Here is a 20,801-nt window from a genome sequence, read left to right as displayed (position 1 = left end):
CCAGGAGAAAAGGGCATTATGCTGTGGTATAGGGAGCTTCAAGAATGATGACGTAGGTTTTAGGAATTTCCATGCAATGTCAGAGGGACTGTTCAGGGACTGAGGATCTGGTCGACCAGGATTTCTCTTGGCTGGTAGTTCTGAGGATTAACAGCTGATTAGTATAGACGTGGCCAGCTCCTTCACACCAAATGCTTTCCAGGCAACTCTGGATGGAGTTCACAGGCGAGGAGAAAATGGCTGCCTGGCCTTTGGAAAGAGACAGACCTGGATTTTGACCTTGGCTCCACTGCCTTCTAGCTGTGTGTTCCTTCCCCTTTGTGAGTCCTAATGTCCTCACGTGTAAAGAAGCGGAAGTGCAGAGAGGTGAGGCTGCTGTGAGAAGCGTTATACCGGCACACGGGAAATGCCAGAACCAAATGGACCGTCTATTCCTTTTGCCTGTTACCTCGTCACAGAAGACGAAGAGTCAAGGCAAGGTGCTAAAGGCACAGTCCAAATTCTAGTTCCACCTCTCAGTGGGCTGTGCGCCCTGGACAAGATGTTGTGCTTCTCTGGGCCTCAGTTTCCTCGGGTGTCAAATGGGAATAGGAGTCATAATGCCCACCTTGCAGAAACCAAATGGCACAGTTGGTGTAAAATGCACACTCCACGTCTTCTACATGGTGAACACTTGATAAGTGTCAGCACCCAGCTTAACTTTTGCGTTCTGACCTCTCATTCCTGCCCTGCCCAGCCCAGTCTTAAGGTGTTCTTATCCAATCAACACGTTCCCAGCAAGACTCAGCTTTTCCCTAGAACATTCCTCTCCTTCCAGTGTCAGGGGCTGCCTGTCCCATCCCTCCCATAAAGCTAAACTGTGGTCACAGGCCGCACCAGCTGGACTAGGCTGAAGCCTCCAGGAAGCTTTTTCTGCCTTGGTGGCCTCCTATTTCTATTTCTCTTTGCTGGAATGAGACAGGGCAAGTTTGTAAAATACCGAGCCCCAGGTGGACCTGGAACCCGGAGATGCAAGACTTATCCAAATCTTGTTTAGTTATTTCCTTCCAATGTTTTTTATTTTTTATTTTAATTTTTAAAGCATCACTTGTCTTTAAAGAACCTGGCTGTCACGTCTACTTCACCCTCTCAGGCCCTTTTACATTCACGCTTGCAGGCTTAAAAAAAAAGTCACTGCACATGGCTGAGAAGAGAATAAACCTCTCACTTCCCACTCCTGCCATCCCCCCAGGTTTGGATTCAATTATAAATTGGCTGACATTGTCCTTGGGTCATTCCCAAGATTAATTGGGAAATCGCCATTAAGGACATTTAAAAAAAATGAGCCTGGCTGTTTATTCATAGTAGAAGGGAAGGAGGGATCATTTCTAATGCCATTTCCTACCATCTCCAAGTGACATTGAGACATCAGCTGTTTTCTTTCTTTTTGTAAGCAGCAATTTTTATTTGGATATATAACCTATTGAAAAGTTAGAGCAAGAAAGTGCGAGGGACTGCCTGGGAAAGGAAGCTCGTCTATAAAGCAGTGCAAAAATTAAATCCATCTGGGAACTTCAGGCACTGTTTTAAAAGAAACATTTAAAAAAGCACTCACAGGGCATCTCAGAAAATGTGCCATGTACAAGTCCATCTTGGCATGAACATGGTTTTACTGAGGATGACACAACAGGATTGCTCTAGGGAAGAAGAAAGAATATGCACCCCCCACACAAATATTTGATAATTGCAACAGGATGTTAAAATGGAAGTTTCGCTAAAGCATCAAAATACGTGAGATGCCTGATCCAATAGAGGTCCTGGACTAAATGCAGACTACAAGAGAGGCTAACAGCTGGTGAGCTACTCTTAACTCGCAGCCACAGTCCCACTCAACTTTGCCCATATTGAGCACAAGAGTTGGATTTGGGAAAGAGACTGCAGAGGAGTTTGCCGGAGAGAGCTGTTGCAGAGCTGGAAGTCATACCTGCCGGTATACCCAAGGGAGAAGCTTGGGAGATAGCCTCCTTTGTCTTAAATGCCGGGGAGGTTACATCACTGAAGAATTTCATATATGTGCCCTGAGTTTGAGAAGCCACATTTACTCATTGTCTGGGGACTCAAACCTGTGACTTACTAGTAACTAACATCAACGGAAAACCTGGAGCGCAGCTGGTCCTCCCTCTTCCAGGGAGAGGATGAATGTGGCTTCTTTCGGACCAGATGAGGCCTTGCTCCAGGGAAGGGTCATGCATGGGCCTGTCCAGGAGGTGCCCACTGGAGGGGTATGGGATGGTGTTCCAATTCCACAGGAATTGAGGAATGAGTTGGGAACCACAAGCTGCAATGAAGCACTATTAAGGAAACAGATTCCCCAGACAGCCCACAGAAGTGCCACAGAAGAAAACAGCCTGCTGGGAACATCTGCCCAGTCTGAAGACAGCACCAACTCAAGACCACGTCAGTGGTGGAAGAATTTCCTCAAATCTTTTCCTTCTCCCTCGCTCCTCGCTGCAGCCACAGGCCAGCTGACAGAGGAATTAAGAGATCAGCTTCACATGAAAAAACATCTTTTTTTTTTTTTGAGACAGAATCTTGCTTTGTGGCCCAGGCTGGAGTGCAGTGGCACAATCATGGCTCGCTGCAGCCTTAACCTCCTGGGCTCAAGAGATTCTCTCACTCGGCATCCCAAGTAGCTGGGACTACAGGCACATGCCACCATGCCTGGCAGATTTTGTAAATTTCTGTGTAGATGGGGTCTGGCTGGCTGTGTTCCCTAAGCTGGTCTCGAACTCCTGGAATGAAGTGATCCTCCCACCTCGGTGTCCCAAAATGCTGGGATTATAAGCATGAGCCACCATGCCCAGCTGAAAGTTTTTAATAACAGCTTTACTGAGATATGAATCATACACCATACACTTCACCCATTTAAAGTACATTATTCGATGGTTTTCAGTTTTCGTTATTTCAAAAAGAAATCTTGTACCCACCACCCACTTTTGCTGTTACCCTCTGTCCCCCAACCCCCAACGCCTAAGCAATCATATCAACCTGCTCTCTGTCTCCATGGATTTGCCGATTCTGGACATTTCACAGAAATGGAACACATGGTGCTCTGTGACGGGCTTCTCAATGAAAGAACCGCACGTGCTGGCTGAACTCTGCAACTTCCTAGTCTGGGGTTCTCGACAGGTCACAGTAGCACCTTCCTCAAAGGAAAGTGGTAAGGATTAAATGAGATGCCCCCAGTCAACGGGTTTATTTGCAGAAGCTCATTCAAGCTCCCTGGCTGCACCCAGAGCCGGCAGAGAAATCTCCAGCACTTTGCTATGGTGGGCGTCACTGTTAGGACAACGTCTGTCCCTCTACCAGATAAGAGCCTGTGAGGGCCACGTCTGCCTTATTGGCTTTCCTGTCCCCAAAACCACCTGCCACATGCCTCAGATACCAGAGCCTCATTTACTTACTACCTGCTGATGAGAGGAAGCTGAGGAGAGACAGAAGGCCCCGAACCAACCCTGGGTGTGAGGGTGAGGCTGTGGGTGCAGGGGGCTCGTGGGTCCCCACACAAGGGCCAGGAGGCAGTGTCAGATGGCAGACAAACTCTGTTGTGTTCTGGTTAAGTTTTAAGCATCTCTTTGTTTTGCAGTTTCATTGTCATTGACATCTGCTGCTTTTATTGCTCTGAAGGCAAATGTAAAGCATAGACTGGGTCTTGGTGCTTTGCTCCTCCTCATCCTGGGAGCCTTAGGTAAATGTGCTCTGTCCTTGAGCCCAGGATGGCTGATCTCCACTCCTTGCCCTGTGACCTTCCTCTTTCCCTATATTCACGGCTTTGTCATTTCCTCTCCTTAAGGCCACATTCTATGAAGCTACTAAGGTGAAAATGACACTCTTCAACCGATGCTCACTCGTGCACTGGAGAGGCCCCTGCCACATCACAGGTAATACGAGGTCATTGTGCTGGGGCCTTCTGGAGACGGGGGAAGCTGGAGAGAGAATAGACCCATTGGAGAAGTCACAGACGGCATTTCAAGGGGATGTCTCCACACAGCCCAGAAAGTGGTTCTCCAGGGAGCATCCCTGCCGGAGGGGAGCCCAGCCTGGCTTCTATGTGACCCCAGAGATGGGGAGGACAGCACAGGCTGGCCTAGGCTAGGAGAGGGCACTGGAGGAAGACGCAGCCTTGGAGGGTGGAGCAGGGACACCCTGAGCACCTTGCAAGCTTGGCCAGCCATGGAGCTGTCACTCCTCATACAGAGCCTTGTTTCCTCCTCACCAGGACCTTGCCAGGGATAGGAGATCTCCACTTTACAAAAATGGTATCTGGGTCCAGGGAGCTGGTCCAATACTGCACAGCTAGGCAGGGGCACAGGTGGGTGCCACGCACCTGCAGGGAAAGCTGACGCCTTTGACAACCCTGCTCTCAGCTCATCCCCACAGCCACCCCCGGGAAGGAGGCATGACTGTCATCAGCCCCATTTCTCAGGTGACGAATCAGGCTCTGTGAAATGAAGTACCCTGACCAAGGTCACTCAGTCAGGCTCAAGTTGGCCTAACTGCAAAGCCTGTGGATGCGCCCACTCCCAACACCCCACTGACTTTGGTGAGTGGAGAGGCTGTGTTCCGTGCCTTCCCTTGCCAGAGTGCACATCTGAACATGGCCCAGGAATCTCCCAGGGCAGGAGAAGGTGACAGCGCATGTAATGGAACAAGGGTGCTCCTGTGTGGACATGTGTGCTGTGTGGACATGCATGCGTTGTGTAAAACTGTTATGTGTCTATATGCACACGTATGCTTGTGGGCATGAGTCTGTATGGGTTTGCATCTGTGTGCCTGCCTGCATATGTCCACATGTACATAGTGTTTGTATATGCGCACATCTGTTAGTGCATTGCTGTGTGCTTGTGTCTGTGTACGAATGTGTGGATGTATCTGCCTGCAGGCACGTATGTGTCCATGTGTCCTCGTTGTCAGTGGATAGATGAGTATATGAGTATATATGATACATGTACCTGTGTGTGTTTGCGTGCATTTGTACGTGAGTGTGTAAGTGATCCTATGTATGTCACTGGAGATCTAGGAGACATGGGTCCCTGTAGTGGGAAATTATTCATCTCTTTCAGCTAATAGGAAACAAAGAAATCTTTTCTTCAAGTTCTGCTTTGGGGCCCAGAATGTAAACTTTATGCGACTGGGTTTACAGTCTCCAAGGGAAGAATGTTCCCTTTGAAGTCATCTAGGCTGAGAAAACTTAGCATTCACTGCTGAGTTTCAAATTTTTTGACTACTACACAAGAAATAAAGTATATCATTCCATATCTATTTCTTAAAACAACAGTTACCCTTACTGTGTGCAATGTGCTCTGTTACTTTTTATTCTTTCGATTTCAGTTTTTAAATGCCAGTAATGAGTCACTAAAGTGATGTCACAGACCACTCTTGGGACACGAACTGCACTTTGAGGAACACTGGCTGGGAAACCCCTGCCCCGACTCTGTGGGAAGGCGTTTCACCCACCCATTAGTAAATGAGCATTGAGCAGTTACTTTGTGCCAACTACTTTTCTAGATTCTTGGGAAACAAGTTTCCTGCCTTCTTGGCACTTTCTTTCTAAAGGAGCAAATGAACCACAAACCCAAAACACTTTCATCATTTCAGGTGGCAGCAGGGTCTGGGAAGGAGCTGCATCGGGCAGGTCTGGGAGGACTTCTCTGAGGAGGTGACAGTTGTAGTGAGACTCGGATGATGAGAAGGAGCTGACCTTGGCGGGAGGTGGGATGACGACTGTCCTGCATTTTGTTTCCAGTCTATGCTGCCAAAGGGTGGAAATGGACCTCGATTCAGAGGCTCGCTGTGATCCCATTCCCCTCCCCATCCTTCCTCTCCTCTCTCCTTTTAGCTACATTTTGCCCCAAGTTCTTCGCATTAAAATATGGCAGCTCTACAGTGGAACAGACTCATTTTTCCCCCCAGGGCATTAAAATATAACGTTTAGTCTGATGGAAGACAGCTGAGTGTGTGGAGGGTGATTTGTGGATCAATAAGGCTCAGGAATGGAGCAGAGAGGCCAGGCAGGTGGGATTGAGCCTCGTGTCTGAAAGTGCACTTCAGATGAGACAAAAGCAATGGAAAGAGACCTTGCCGTCAAGGTTGCTCAAGGCTGGGGGCTGCCTCTCCAGGGAGAGAAAGTGAATGTGGTCATCTCCCTCATTTCCAGGGGCTTGCTTCTCAAATGCCATCTACTCAGCGAGCCTTCCCTGACCACTCTGTGTGTCCATCTGTCTGTCTGTCCATCTATCCATCCATCCACCCACCCACCCACCCACCTAAATACCTACCTACCTGTTTTTGTTTGTTTTTTGAGAGAGTCTCACTCTGTCGCCCAGGCTGGAGTGTAGTGGCATGATCTCGGCTCACCACAACTTCTGCCTCCTGGGTTCAAGCGATCCTCCCACCTCACCCTCCTGAGTAGCTGGGATTATAAGCACATGCTACCAAAAGCCTGGCTAATTTTTGGATTTTTAGTAGAGATGGAGTTTTGCCGTGTCAGCCAGACTGGTCTCAAACTCCTGACCTCAGGTGATTCACCCACCTTGGCCTCCCAAAGTGCTGGGATTACAGGCATGAGCCACCGCGCCTCGCAATATCTATCTGTTTTTGAGATCGGGCCTCACTCTGACTCCCTGGCTAGAGTGCAGTGGCGCAATCACAGCTCACTGCAACCTCAAAACTTCTGCATTGAAGCAATCCTCCTGCCTCAGCCTCCCCAGTACCTGGGACTATGTGCATGTGCCACCATGGCTGTCTAATTAAAAAAAATTTTTTTTTTTTCATTTTTTGAGACAGAGTCTTGCTCTGTCACCCAGGCAGTGGTACAATCTTGGCTCACTGCAATCTTCTCCTCCAGTCTCAAGCAATTCTCTGCTTCAGCCTCCTGAGTAGCTGGGATTAAAAGTACATGCCACTATGCCTGGCTAATTTTTGTATCTTTTGTAGAGATGGAGTTTTGCCATGTTGGCCAGGCTGTTCTCAAACTCCTGGCCAAAAACAATCATTCTGCCTTGCCCTTCTAAGATAATGGGATCACAGGCATGAGTCACTGTGCCTGGCCCTGCCCACGTTATTCTTTTATTTATTTATTTTTTTTGAGACGGAGTTTCGCTCTTGTTACCCAGGCTGGAGTGCAATGGCGCAATCTCGGCTCACTGCAACCTCCGCCTCCTGGGTTCAGGCAATTCTCCTGCCTCAGCCTCCCGAGTAGCTGGGATTACAGGCACGCGCCACCACGCCCAGCTAATTTTTTGTATTATTAGTAGAGACGGGGTTTCACCATGTTGACCAGGATGGTCTTGATCTCTTGACCTCGTGATCCACCCGCCTCGGCCTCCCAAAGCTGCCCACGTTATTTTACCTGCAGCCTTTACCTTCCTGATTTGCTATATATTAATATTTCACTTGCTTGTCTGTTTATTACCCACTCCCCATCTAGAAGATGGTCAGGAGGCAGCTGCAGGCACAAGTCCAGGGTCCGGGAGGCCCGAGGTGTCCACAAGGCCCGAGGTGTCTGCTGCCTCATGCTAAGAAGAGGGAGTATGAAGGCATTCCCCTAGCACATACTCTAGGGTGCATCCACGATGGCCCAGGCACTGTGCTAGGTGTGGGGGATGTAGCAGGAAGCAGACAAAGTCGCAGCCCTGGTGAGTTTCCATGAGCCAGCTGCAGGCATGTGGCAGGCAGGATGGCAGGGAAAGTCACTGGGGAAAGCAAGAAGCTGGCATTGTGTGTGATTAGTCCTACAGGGTGTGTGTGTGGGGTTGTGGGGCCAGGAGGTCAGTGGTGACCACACGCCTGTGGTCCCCTCCAGGCTGCCTGGGAGCCTGCTGCTAATGCATGAGGAGGACTTGGACTCTAAGTCTGTGAAGGGCGCCAGGCTCAAGTTAGATCTGAACGGCGTCCAGTCTGCTGGAACCCATTATCGACTCTCGCTGACCCGCTGTCCGCCCTTGGAGAAACCTCGAAATGGTACTGTCTGAGCCAACATCAGCTCAGATGAATAGCAGGGGACGAGTTAATGTTTGCAACGTGCTTGAAGCCACTGCTGGGGGCAGGGTGGAATCTGGGAAGGAGCCTAGGGAGCGGGGAGGGAGAGATGATCCCCTCCAGTGGCAGGGGGTCGCTTAACCACTGGGAAAAAGGCTGTCTCTTCCCTCCCTGCAGCTTCCTAAGGGACCCTGAGGAAGCACCTGGGCGCAGTCCTCCCGTGTCCCATCAGTCGGCATCATAGCATGGGTTCAAGGCTGCCTGGGTTCCCAACCTTGCTAGCTGTGAACCTCGCGCAAATGATTTAATCTCCCTATGCCTCAGTTTCCATTTCTACAAGTTAGCGCTGCTGTGCAGTCTCACAGAATTGTGGAGAGGATTGAATGAAATAGCACAGAGCATGACTCAGAAGTGCCAGGCAGGCAGTAGTACTCAGCAATTGTTAGCTATTATTATTGATCAAGCACCCAGCATGCTCTGGTATCGGGATTTCTTTGAAATGGGTAATGAAGGACTTGGTAAGATGGCAGGGTGGATTAAACACTCTCATGAGTTACCCAGGGTAGAGACTTTTTCTCCAACAGTCTTTGAAAATGTCATAGAGCAGAGTTTCTCGGGATGCTTCTCAAATGAACAAAAGATGGGTTTCTAGAACCCAAGGTGAACTTGGCAGTACAGCTCACATGAACTGGTGAGCCCAGCCTGGCTGCCTGTCAGAAGTGAGTGCCTCCCTCTGAGTGCCTCTCTGACCCCAAACAAAGGTGAACTCCGCTTGAAGCAATATTGGGAGCCCAATACTGGTGGAAGGGGAAGACAGCCAGGGTCACTGTGCCTCCTGCCATGTCCAGCACCCAAGTGCTTACCAGGCTGCACCTTGCTTGCTCAGTCCCACCAGAATTGAACACACTGACCAGTCCAGGGCAGCCCAAGTCTGGCTTCCCATGGCTTGGTAAGATGGCAGGGTGAAATAAACACGATCATGAGTTACCCGGGGTAGAGGCGCTTTCTCCAGTGATCTTTGAAATGTCATAGAACATCCTAAAGTCACTTGGAAGAACCCTGCTGGTCTGCTCAATGCAGAACATTCCTGAACATTCCTATGTCTTTAGCCTCTGCTTGACTCCTGCAGTGACAGGGAGCTCTGTACTCCCAGGCAGCCCTCCCCACCTCCTCAGATCTGTTCAGCACCAGGCCTCTTATACTGGAGGTGAGCCTATCCCACACAGTGTGCCTGCCGGGTTCACTTCATGCTTGGACCTATGGTCAGTCTGGGGCTCACAGAAAGTAGGGACCTTCTCATTTCAACATCAATGATTTATTTTTGCTTGGTCCCCAATAACATTGGGTATAAGAGATGTCTTCTAATAGAAACAGATCTTCAGATACATCAGAGGGATTGGTCCCATCTCTTTAACGGAGATAAGTGAGTCAGTAGAAAGAGGGGAGACATTCTGGGCAGAAAGACCTGGGTTTGGATTCAGTTTGGCCACTTAGCAGCAGCTTAGTTAATCTTGGCCCAGTTACTCAACGCCTCTGGGCCTCAGTCCCTCCCTATCTGTGTCAAATGGAGTGGTTCTAAAGAGGAAATGAGACCATGTGTGTGACGGGACTGGACAATGGCAGGCATCTGGTGTTATTACTGTTATTGTTGTTGCTATATTTTGCCTGTCCAGCTCTATGACTTTTCCTTATTTTTTGAGGCAGAGTCTTGCTCTGTCACCCAGGCTGGAGTGCAGTGGCACAATCTCAGCTCACTGCAACCTCCACCTCTTGGAGTCAAGCTATTCCCTTGTCTCAGCCTCCCAAGTAGCCGGGACTACAGGCATATGCCACCACACCGGGCTAATTTTGTATTTTAGTAGAGACAGGATTTCACCATGTTGGCCAGGATGGTCTCAATCTCCTGACCTCATGATCCGCCTGCCTTGGCCTCCCAAAGTGCTGGGATTACAGGCATGAGCCACCATGCCTGGCCCGACTTTTCCTTTTTTCAATCTATGTCTGTGTTTACATCTCCTCATTATGCCATTCTCCTGAAAAGCTTCCCTTCTCTGAGATATTGGGTGATATACCAATAATATCTAGCATAGAGTAGGTGCAAAAAAAAAAGTTTTTGAAATAGCAATCAATAGCAATACTAATGTATTCCCAGGTGGCAGGTGCCATGCTAATTGCTTTACATACATTATTCACCTGTAACGCTCCCATCTTACACAGGAGCTAATTACTAATAGTATCATAGTATCCCCATTTTACAGATGAGGAAAGTGAGGTGCTCAGTTAATTTGCCCAAAGTCACATAACTAGTAAGATGTAGGGATGGGTTATGAGCCCAGATGATTGGATTTTTAAAACTGCTCTTTTGACCACCATAGTAAATATGTAATTTTCAGAGCAATTTAAGCCTACAGTGACTCCTGTGAAATAGTAAAGGAGGTGGACATTTCTGTATTCCAGGATTTCTGAGGATTTTAGAAATGGGTTCATATGATTTGAACTCATTTAAATTTGATTCTCCCAGTATGTTTAATAATGTTTATTGCTGCATCCCCAACACCCCCGCTGTATTATTGTTTCATTGTTTTGCCATCCTTGGAGTACTGGAATTTAGTCGGAAGAATAAGACATTTACTTCTAATCCACTTTTTTAAAAAACCAGATGGGTAGTATTTGAATACACCCAGTGTTTTAAATGTAAAAGAAAATGTTTAATCTGGTATTTCTAGAGTTGAGTCATGAATTACAGGCAATGGGACAGAAGTGAATAATTATAGTAGTTCTGTGGGGACAGCTGTAAGAAAGATGGGCACCACAGCTTGCAACAGTGGGCAGGACTATTCCAGTTTTCAGAGATTTGGGGAAGGACTGCAAAAAAGATAAAATTATCAGGGTTCCCAGGAGGCACTGGCCTCATCACTGGCAAGATGGAGACAGCATCATTTCCCACCCTGCTGATGATGCACTACAATCACACAAGTGGACGCCCGAGATCCTTCCCCAGATCACTGAGCTCCAAGTGGAGGTGAACAAAGGGCTCCAGTTACTCTGCTGATGTTACAGATATAAGACAAGGGAAACAGTTTGTCTAAGTCCCATAGTAGGTAAGTGGAAACCATGTGTTACTCATCAACCTCATTCACCCATTTGTCCGTTCCACAGACGGTCAATGAACATCAATTTGAAAGCCACCAGGAGAGAAGCACCAAGTTCTCAGTGACCCTACAATTGAGACCAGTGCTGTCCCATAAAGAGAGATACCATGCAAGCCACACTTACAATCTAAAATGCTCTGGCAGCCCCATTCCAAAGCAAAAGGAGGCAGGTGGAATAAATGCTAACTATTTATTTAACTCAATCTATCCAAATATCATTTTAACATGTAATCGATATTTAACAAATATTAATGAAAGATATTTTACCTTCTTTGTACTAAGTCTTTGAAATCTGAATTTTATACTTACGGCACATCTCAATTCAAACTGGCAAACAGTTCAAAAGCTCAATCACCACATGTGCCTTGGTAGCTACCATATTGGAAAGCACAGATCCGTTATGTACAGTTCTCAATCTCACTATGTATTAGAATCACATAGGAAGTGTCTACAAAAATACAGCTTCCAGCCCTCACCCAAAGATTCGATTAATTAGATCCAGGGTAAGGCCTGGGAATTTGTATTTTAAACAGCATTCCAGGGGACTTCAATGCAGATAGTCATTCTGGAAGAATTGAGCTGAGAAAACGCAGCCAAGCCATTTATTGTATCTTATTAGAGACTGGCCAGACAGCTGGTGAAGACTCTTCCCTAATTCATATTGATTAGGAAAAGCTTGATTTCTAACTAGCAAAGTCGGAACTAAAGACAATATTCAATCAGATTCAGTTGAACTACTTTTAAGTATCAAGAGTAAATTCAGAAGAGGTTCCCAGTAAACAGTGCTTCTTTAGTAAACAGATAAGACTTCCTGATTAATAATAAAGAATATTCACTTTGGGAGGCCGAGGCGGGTGGATCACGAGGTCAAGAGATCGAGACCATCCTGGTCAACATGGTGAAACCCCGTCTCTACTAAAAATACAAAAATTAGCTGGGCATGGTGGCTCGTGCCTGTAATCCCAGCTATTCAGGAGGCTGAGGCAGGAGAATTGCCTGAACTCAGGAGGCGGAGGTTGCAGTGAGCCGAGATCACGCCATTGTACTCCAGCCTGGGTAACAAGAGTGAAACTCCGTCTCAAAAAAAAAAAAAAAAAAAAAAGAATATTCATTTGCACATACTATGTTAAATTCTTGAAATACTAATTTATTTTCTTAAGGTTAAACAAACCTTCAATCACGTCTCCAGTAATTTGCTCAGCAGAAAAACTTTCTATCAGATAATATGCTGAGCTGGTAAGTGCAGGAATGAATGTTAGGAGACATTCACCAATATGCTTCCATTGAATGCCTTCTGCATGCCAGACACAGCCCTTAGCTCTGAGACAACAGAGATGGGTGAGAATTTGGAAGAGTCTGCACTGTAGCTGAAGAGATGGTGATGATGGGCAGAGAACTCTATGGAAGCAGAGAGGGGAAAAGACAGTCCTGCACTGGAGCCTGAGAGAAGTTCTCTGCTCCCTGGGTAAGAACTGAGCTAAATCTCAAGTGACAGGAAAGTGTTTCACAAGTAGAGACAAGGAACATTGGCAGAGGGAGCAAGAACACTGTCATCAAGTGCTTGGAGTCATGTGGAGACTATATGCCCAAGGTGGAGAAAATGGAGAGGATGCTGAAGAAATGGGTTGAAGCTGGGATGGTGAAATGCCTTGAAGGCCAGGTTAAGGCATTTGGGTTGGGTTCTGCAGGTAATGAGGGGCTGTAACTGCAGTTACAGGAGTGCACTGAGGAGTACTCTGGTCACTGATGGATGAATAAATGGCTTCATACATGACTGCATGAAATAAACATGTTGATGCATTCAGCTCAGGGACATTGACGCCAGGAGACCAGTGAGGATGCAGGGCACCTGTCCAGTCAAGAGATGAGTAATGAAACTTGGACCAGGTGCTGATAGCAGATGGGAGAAGAGGCACAAACAAATATTCTCAAATGACCCAGAGTAAGAAAGTGAAGACTTGGTAAAAATTGCCATAGGAAGTCACCCTTTCCTTGGCAAAGGCTGAAATGCCATGCTGCTGTGCATGGTCCCAGGAAGGGCAAGGAAAAGAGCTCCTGAGGCCAGAATCTCCAGGAGCCCTAGAGAAGGACGATGTGGAACCCTGGAATTTGCAAAGCACCGCTTCTCATGGGCAGGCTATGACACTTCTGAGCAAGCTCCTTGTTTTAAATTTTCTCATTTTTTCAACGGAAAGGCCACTTAGTTGAGAAGAAATACAAAACATCTGTGTGTTAGGGTTCTTCAGAGAAATGGAACCAATAGGATGCATAAAGACATATATAAGAGGAGGTTTATTATGGAAATTTGCTTGTTTGTGTGATTACGGAGGCTGTGAAGTCCCATGATATGTCATCAGCAACCTGCAGAACCAGGAAACCTGGTGGTGAGATTCAGTCTGGATACGAGGGCCAGAGAACCAGGAGCTCCCATGTCCCAGCTCAAGAAGAGAGAACTGGCCCTTCCTCCATCTTTTTGTTTGATCTAGGGCCTCAACTGATTGGAAGGATGTCCACCCACACTGGAGAGGGAGATCTTTACTCAGTCTACTGATTCAAACACTAATCTCTTCCAGAAACACCCGCATAAACACACCCAGAAATAATGTTATCTGGGCATCCCTTCACCCAGTCATGTTGTCATAAAAAATTAGCCATCACAATATGTCAACATGAAGCAGTGAGGAGGATCCAGGGAAACGGGAGTCCCCATCCACTGCTGGAGGGTGTCCTGAGACACTCACTGTAGGGTCACAGTTACACTATACTTGTGCATCTGAAGGCAGACATGTGCCAGAATGCTTTAATTAATGCTATTCATAATGATAACAAAAATGGAAGCAATCTTTGTGTCTCCCTATAGGGAGATAGATAAATAAAATGCAATATAATCATATGACAGAACATGATACAGTAATTAAAACAGACTGAGGGATCCACAGGGCTAGACATCAAAGCACATCGTTGAATAGACAGGCAAATGGAAGTGTAATATATTCAGTATGATAGTAACTAAATGAAGTTGCATAGTGTATCTGGGTTCGGGTATAGGAGTAACAGTATAAAACAAACACGGGAATTTATACTGTAAATTCATAAGAGGTGGAGAGGCAGGGAGAAAGGGGAGAAGAGAAGATTCAAAAGAGAGTTTTACCTTGGTGATGGTTTATTTATTTTTATTTTATTTTTTGAGACAGAGATCTCACTCTGTTGCTCAGGCTGGAGCAATGGCATGATCTGATCTCAGCTCACTGCAACCTGCACCTCCCACTTCAGCGATTCTCCCACCTCAGCCTCCCATGTAGCTGGGACTATAGGCATGTGCCACCACACACAGCTATTTTTTTTTTTTAATTTTTAGCAGAAATGGAGTTTCACCATGTTGACCAGGCTAGTCTCGAATACCTGATCTCAAGTGATCCACCTGCCTCGGCCTCCCAAAGTGCTGGGATTACAGGGGTGAGCCACCGTGCCTGACCCTGATGGTTTATTTCTATTATATATGCAGACCTATAAAAGATCTGAAGCATATATGCCACAATGTTACATTTGTTAATTCAGGATGGTGAGTAAAAAGTGTTTATTATATCATCTGCTGTGCATTATCTTCAAAAATTTCTCAGCTAGACAAAAGAAAAAAAAGGAAAAAGGTTGGGTGAGTGGGAGCCAAACAGAAGGCTTGGAAACCATTTCTGTCCTCTTTGCACAGCAAAGGGAGCGTGCAGATGGTGATTTAACATACCTAGGAGGCCCCCCTGGGATTTAATGTTGCATTGTGTACACAGAACGACCGCTTGGCAAAGGCAAAATAAACACATTTCCTCTGCTTCCCTTTCTCAGCCCTGCACCCCTGCCAAAGTGGGGGTGGGAGTGTCACATCATTTATTTACACAAGGTCCTCTTTATATGTGTGCCTCCAATAACGTTATTCATTGGGTTGGCTCCTCCAGGGCTGCCCCACTGTTCCCAGTGGGCCAGGAGCATGACTTCACTGCGAAGCGTCACGTCCAAGTTACTCTGTATATGGCAACGCCAACTACCCACGAGAAAGGAAGACTGTGATGGGGTGAGCTGGGGCGGCTTCTGGGTAATGGATTTTTCCCCCTATTTCTGGCATAGAGCTCTGTGGTCACATAATTTTAAAAATCTACAAATTGTAAGCTAAAGGACATGCTGGGTGGAAGCGAAAGTGAGAGAACCTATTCTTATCACTAGTTCTGAGGTAAGATGGAAGTGTCTGGAAGCTCTTTGATTGCAGCCAGGAATTGTGCCTTAGTCATCTGTATGTTTCCAGGGCTTTGGACAAAGTAGGTGCTCAGGAAATGTGGCCAGGCATGGCGGCTCACACTTGTAATCCCAGCACTTTGGGAGGCTGAGGCGGGCAGATCACAAGGTCGAGAGTTGATAGACCAGCCTGTCCAAAATGGTGAAACCCTGTTTCTACTAAAAAACACAAAAATTAGCAGGGTGTGGTGGCAGGTGCCTGTAGTCCCAGCTACTTGGGAGGCTGAGGCAGGAGATCGCTTGAACCCAGGAAGCAGAGGTTGCATTGAGCTGAGATTACAGCACTATACTCCAGCCTGGGCGACAGAGTGAGACTCCGTCTCAGAAAAAAGAAAATGCTTGTTCAATAAGTAAACCACGAGGCCATACACACATCTACCCGTTACGCTGTGAATGTTGTTTTCATGAGTTTTCTCTCTCTTCACAGCCAGTGTCATCTAATGGTTAAGGATGTTAATTCTGGAACCAAACTACCTAATTCTAGGAACAGACACAAAACCTCTCTTTACTTCAGTGCCTCCAAACCATCAGGCCTTGGAGGGGGCTGAGCTGAGGCCCTCCCCACAATGGCCAGCACATAAGGAACATTTGAGGAATGTTGGCAATTTCCATATTTAGTCCTCAGGGCAAGCCAGCTGGACAGGCAACACCATGTCTATCTTACAGATGGGACAGCTGAGGCTCAAAGAAATCCTGTTGCTTTTGAAAGGCCACATGTGTTACTGGCAAATGACAATGTCAGGATCTGAAGGCAGTGTCTCAAGCTTCGAAGAACCCCCGAGTGTCCCCTGTGGCTCTATTTCTCAACAGCTAACTCAAGGACCAACAGACCCTTTTTGGCTTCTGTGTTTTCCACCCAGCAAAGCAGCTGATGGGAACCACCTTGGCCAAATAGGAGCCACTGGCTTCTGCTGTGAATCTGACTCAGGCCCAGGGAAATCTGGGCCTTTCCCACATCAAAGCTCAGGACTCAGAGCTGCTCTGGCTCAGCACACAGAACAGGCAGAAAGTTCTGATGCCAGAAGAAGGCGAGGAAACTCCAACGGGCTTTAATCACTCCCCCATCACGAACAGCTCCGGCGACAGCTTGGCCTTTTTATCCCAGGAGTTCAAAGAGTTTCCATCGTTCGTTCTCACAAAGGCTCACGCCCCCTCTGCCTCGTTCCTGCTTCACTTTATTGAAGTAACTGTGACCCCAGATAGAATCCTGGCAGGAGACCCAGGTGAAGTCACCCGCTTCATTAAACTCATTCCCTCCACTAATGCAGCATCAAAACACAGGGCTGAGCTCCTGACCATGCCCAGGTTTTTCAAGAAAATGACCACAAAAACAAAAACAAAACAAAATACATTCAAAAAAATTTTTTTTTTCTAAAGCAGCATCTTGGCCACATTTGAACTCTGGGGCCTGGTGCAATGCCCAGTGCAGGATAAGTGCCTGATGAATGCTGAGGAAGAGGAACGGGAAGGTAGCTAACGGCAACTCTGAGAAGCAGGTTCCCTTACCCACATTCCACAGGGTCAGGAAACAGATACAGAGAGGTTAAGTGGCTTGGCCAGGCCTGGACTGCTGCTGGAGAGTGGAGGTTGGTTTGAATAGGGGTTTTTGCTGAGCTTTTGGACTTCTGAGGTAGGTATGTCCATTATACAAGCTGGCCCCTGCCCCATGACCTATACAATACCTGGTAAAGCTTTCTGATGAATAGATATGCCATAAAGCTGGGCAAGACCATAACCTTTGATATAAACGTGCAGGCCCAATCCAATAAGCTGCCTGTTTTAATATGGTCCTGGAGCCAAGAGTAATTTTCACATTTTTAAATGGTTATGTTTTAAGTAACTATACAACTTCCTATGTAATATCCTTGATATTGCCTCTTGGCCCACAGAATCTAAAATATTTATTATCTGGCCCTTTAAGAAGAAGTTACAGATCCTTGATGTAAACCATATCTATCTTACATAAGTGATCCCAGAGAGGAGGGGTGTGCCCGAGTGCAGAGGCCTCATGTCTAGACTGAGACCTTGGTATCCATTCCATCTCAGTTCTCACCACTATGCACTTCACTTCGGCCAACTCCTACTTATCCATCAATCTCATCTTAGTTGTCAGCTCCTCCAGGAAGCCCTCCCTAACCCCCAGGGGCCCTTCTCTGTGCTCCCATCTTCTCCTGATCCCCTGATACCCCTACGTCCTGACACTTGTCATGTTGCATTAGTACTGCCACTTTCTTGTCTCCCACCCAGTGGACTGTAGACTCCATGAGGGCAGGCACCATTCTGGCAGAGTCAATAAGTGGTGTAATTTAAGTGAACATGCATCCTGCTGTGCCTGAGATAAGCCTCATCTTATGCCTGTTGACCCAGCACAAATACTAATGACGATCCTTCCCTCTCAAAGTGTCCCTATTTGGAGGATAAATTATGCAGTATTGCTACCCTAGGTATGGCATCACGGCTTAAGTGCACGGGCTCTGGGTTCCAATCTCAGCCCTCCATTTTCTAGTGGTGTTGCGCTGGGTGTGTTGCACTGATCTGTGACCACTTCGAATTTGTATGTTGATGTCTTAGTCCCCAGCACTTCAGAATGTAACCGTGTTTGGAGATAAGATTTGGAAAGAGGTAATTAAGATACAATGAGTTCTTTGGGATGGGGCCTAATCCAAGGTGATTGATGTCCTTATAAGAAGAGGAAATTGGCTGGGCGCTGTGGCTCATGCCTGTAATCCCAACACTTTGGGAGGCCGAGGCGGGTGGATCACAAGGTCAAGAGATCGAGACCATCCTGGTCAACATGCTGAAACCCCGTCTCTACTAAAAATACAAAAAACAAAAAAATTAGCTGGGCACGGTGGCATGTGCCTATAATCCCAGCTACTCAGGAGGCTGAGGCAGGAGAATTGCCTGAACCCAGGAGGTGGAGGTTGCGGTGAGCCGAGATCGCACCATTGCACTCCAGCCTAGGTAACAAGAGCGAAACTCTGCCTCAAAAAAAAAAAAAAAAAAAAAAAAAGAAGAGGAAATTGAGACATCAGATATGTGTGTGTACAGAAGAAAGATGATGTGAGGATGCATAAAGAAGACAGTCATCTGCAAGTCAAGGAGAGAGGCCTCAGGAGAAACCAACCTGCAGCCACTTTGATCTTGGACTTCCAGCCTCCAGGACAGTGAGACAATACATTTCTGTGGTTTAAGTCAGCAGTCCCCAACCTTTCTGGCACCAGGGACTGGTTTCAGGGAAGACATTTTTTTCATGGATGGGGGTGGGAAAGGTGGGATTGGATGATTTCAGGATGAAACTGTTCCACCTCAGATCATCAGGCATTGGATTCTCATAAGGAGCACACAATCTAGATCCCTTGCACGTGCAATTCATTCTGGGTTTGTGCTCCCATGAGAATCTAATGCGGCCACTGATCTGACAGGAGGTGCAGCTCAGGTGTTGATGCTTGCTCGCCCGCCATTCACTCCTGCTGTAGGGCCTGGCTCATAAAAGGCCAGGGACTGGTACTGGTCTGTGGCCAGGGGCATTGGGGACCCCTGGTTTAAGTCACCCAGACTGTGATGTTTCATTATGCCAGTCAGAGCAGGCTAATACAGTAAGTTATTTAACCTCTATGTCTCAGTTCTCTCCTCTGTAAAATAATACCAGTGTTTCCCTCAGAGGTTTGTAAGGCTTCAGTGAGTTAATATGTGCAAAACACCAAAAACATCACTTGGCAAATTGCAAATGCTATGTAAGTGTTAGCTATTTTTGTTGGTCACGCCAAATCCCTGGTTCCTAATGCAATTCCTTGTGCATGGTAAGCAGTCACACACAGTGTCTGGATGAACAATACCTGACTTCAGAGGAGGGACAAGCTGGCCAGGGAGCACTGCATGTGTCAGAGCAGCTGTGCTTGTGCATGCTCTGAGGACTTCGGACCAACGCTCGCTCTATGTGTGGAACTGCAGAGACGAGATGGTGAACAGGAGCTGCTTTTGGGGAAGGTGCTGTGCGTGGAACCAGGTGATCCATTCAGGAAGAAATGCAGTCCTTGAATGACTTCACCACCTTGCTCTCAATCTTCAAAGACCTTGTATATATTTAAAAGTGATGATAAAGTCAAAACAAGGAGACACGCTGAGGTCTGGTCTATGGGGTGGCACTACTCTGCAGAGGATTTGCCGCTTAGGAAAGAAATAGTTTCTCTGAGGCAGTGACTTCCTTAACAGCAGTCACTCACCACATTGTCACACATCCAAGTACCAAGCCACACACTCGGAATTCATCTGGTCTGCGTGTGGCTGGTTGGCAAAGCCTGGTGTCTCTTGCCCTGCTCTTAGGTGACAGACAACACCTGTGTTAAGTTGTGCCTCTAATGTGCCTGTTAAGTTTTTTTCCCCAAATATTCTTTAAAATAGACACATCACCATGAAGAGAAACATGGTTGGTCTGGGTACCATGCTTTGGGGAATGCTGGCTTGTGCTCATCTAGCAGTGGATGAGCTGAAAGTCCAACCCTCACTATAGAACCCACCGGATGCTCTCTCTAGGCACCTCCCATGGTGAAATACAAAAGGACACAGAACATCGCATCCTCACAGCACATCCAGAGCCGAAAGGAAGTTCAGAGCGGGCTGAACCAACCCTTCATGTTCTCGTTGGACGCTGGCACATTTTCTCAGTAGAGAAACCGAGGACTTGGAGATCTAAGGCCACCTGTTCTTCAAGGGCAGAATTAGAACTAGAACACATCTTTGACCCAAGAGAGCTTGGAGGAAAGAAGATGGTAGGAGTCTGTACATTACCTAAGGTTTTCAATGTGACCAATAATGGATTCTTTCAGGCAAGAAAAGACCATTCTTAGATGCTGAAGATGGCCAACGATGATTCTGATATGTAGTAACTACAGTGACGCAGCTGCACTTATAAAAATCCTGTTTTGGTCTGACATTCCCTGGTCAGTCTGTTTTTATTCTTTTGCCCCTATCTCTTTTATTTTTATTTTTGGAGACAGGGTCTCACTCCTGTTGTCTTAGTTGTCAACTCCTCCAGGAAGCCCTCCCTAACCCCCAGAGACCAAATCAGGGGCCCTTCTCTGTGCTCCCATCTTCTCATGATCCCCTGAAACCTCCACGTCCTGACACTTGTCATGTTGCATTAGTAACATGACAATGCTACTAATGTCCAGGCTGTTGCCCAGGCTGGAGTGCAATGGTGCAATCCTGGCTCACTGCATCCTCAACCTCCCAGGTTCAGGCGATCCTCCCACTTCAGCCTTCCCAGTCGCTGGGACCACAGGCACATGCCCTCATGTCCAGCTGATTTTTGTATTTTTTGTTTGTTTGTTTGTTTATAGAAATGGG

At 47.0% G+C, this 20,801-nt stretch overlaps 1 protein-coding gene across 2 annotated transcripts in view; it reads right to left on the bottom strand.

Moving 5' to 3' along the window:
• Positions 1–20,801, bottom strand: part of CHST11 (carbohydrate sulfotransferase 11) — a 302,655-nt gene that overhangs the window by 49,719 nt on the left and 232,135 nt on the right. The gene's annotated exons all lie outside the window — the stretch shown is intronic.

Source organism: Callithrix jacchus, chromosome 9 (genome assembly GCF_049354715.1).
Source record: "Callithrix jacchus isolate 240 chromosome 9, calJac240_pri, whole genome shotgun sequence".
In the NCBI taxonomy this organism is placed as follows: Eukaryota; Metazoa; Chordata; class Mammalia; order Primates; family Cebidae; genus Callithrix; species Callithrix jacchus.
The sequence above is the reverse complement of the archived record's forward strand: the minus strand, read 5'-3'. Positions and strand labels throughout refer to the sequence as shown.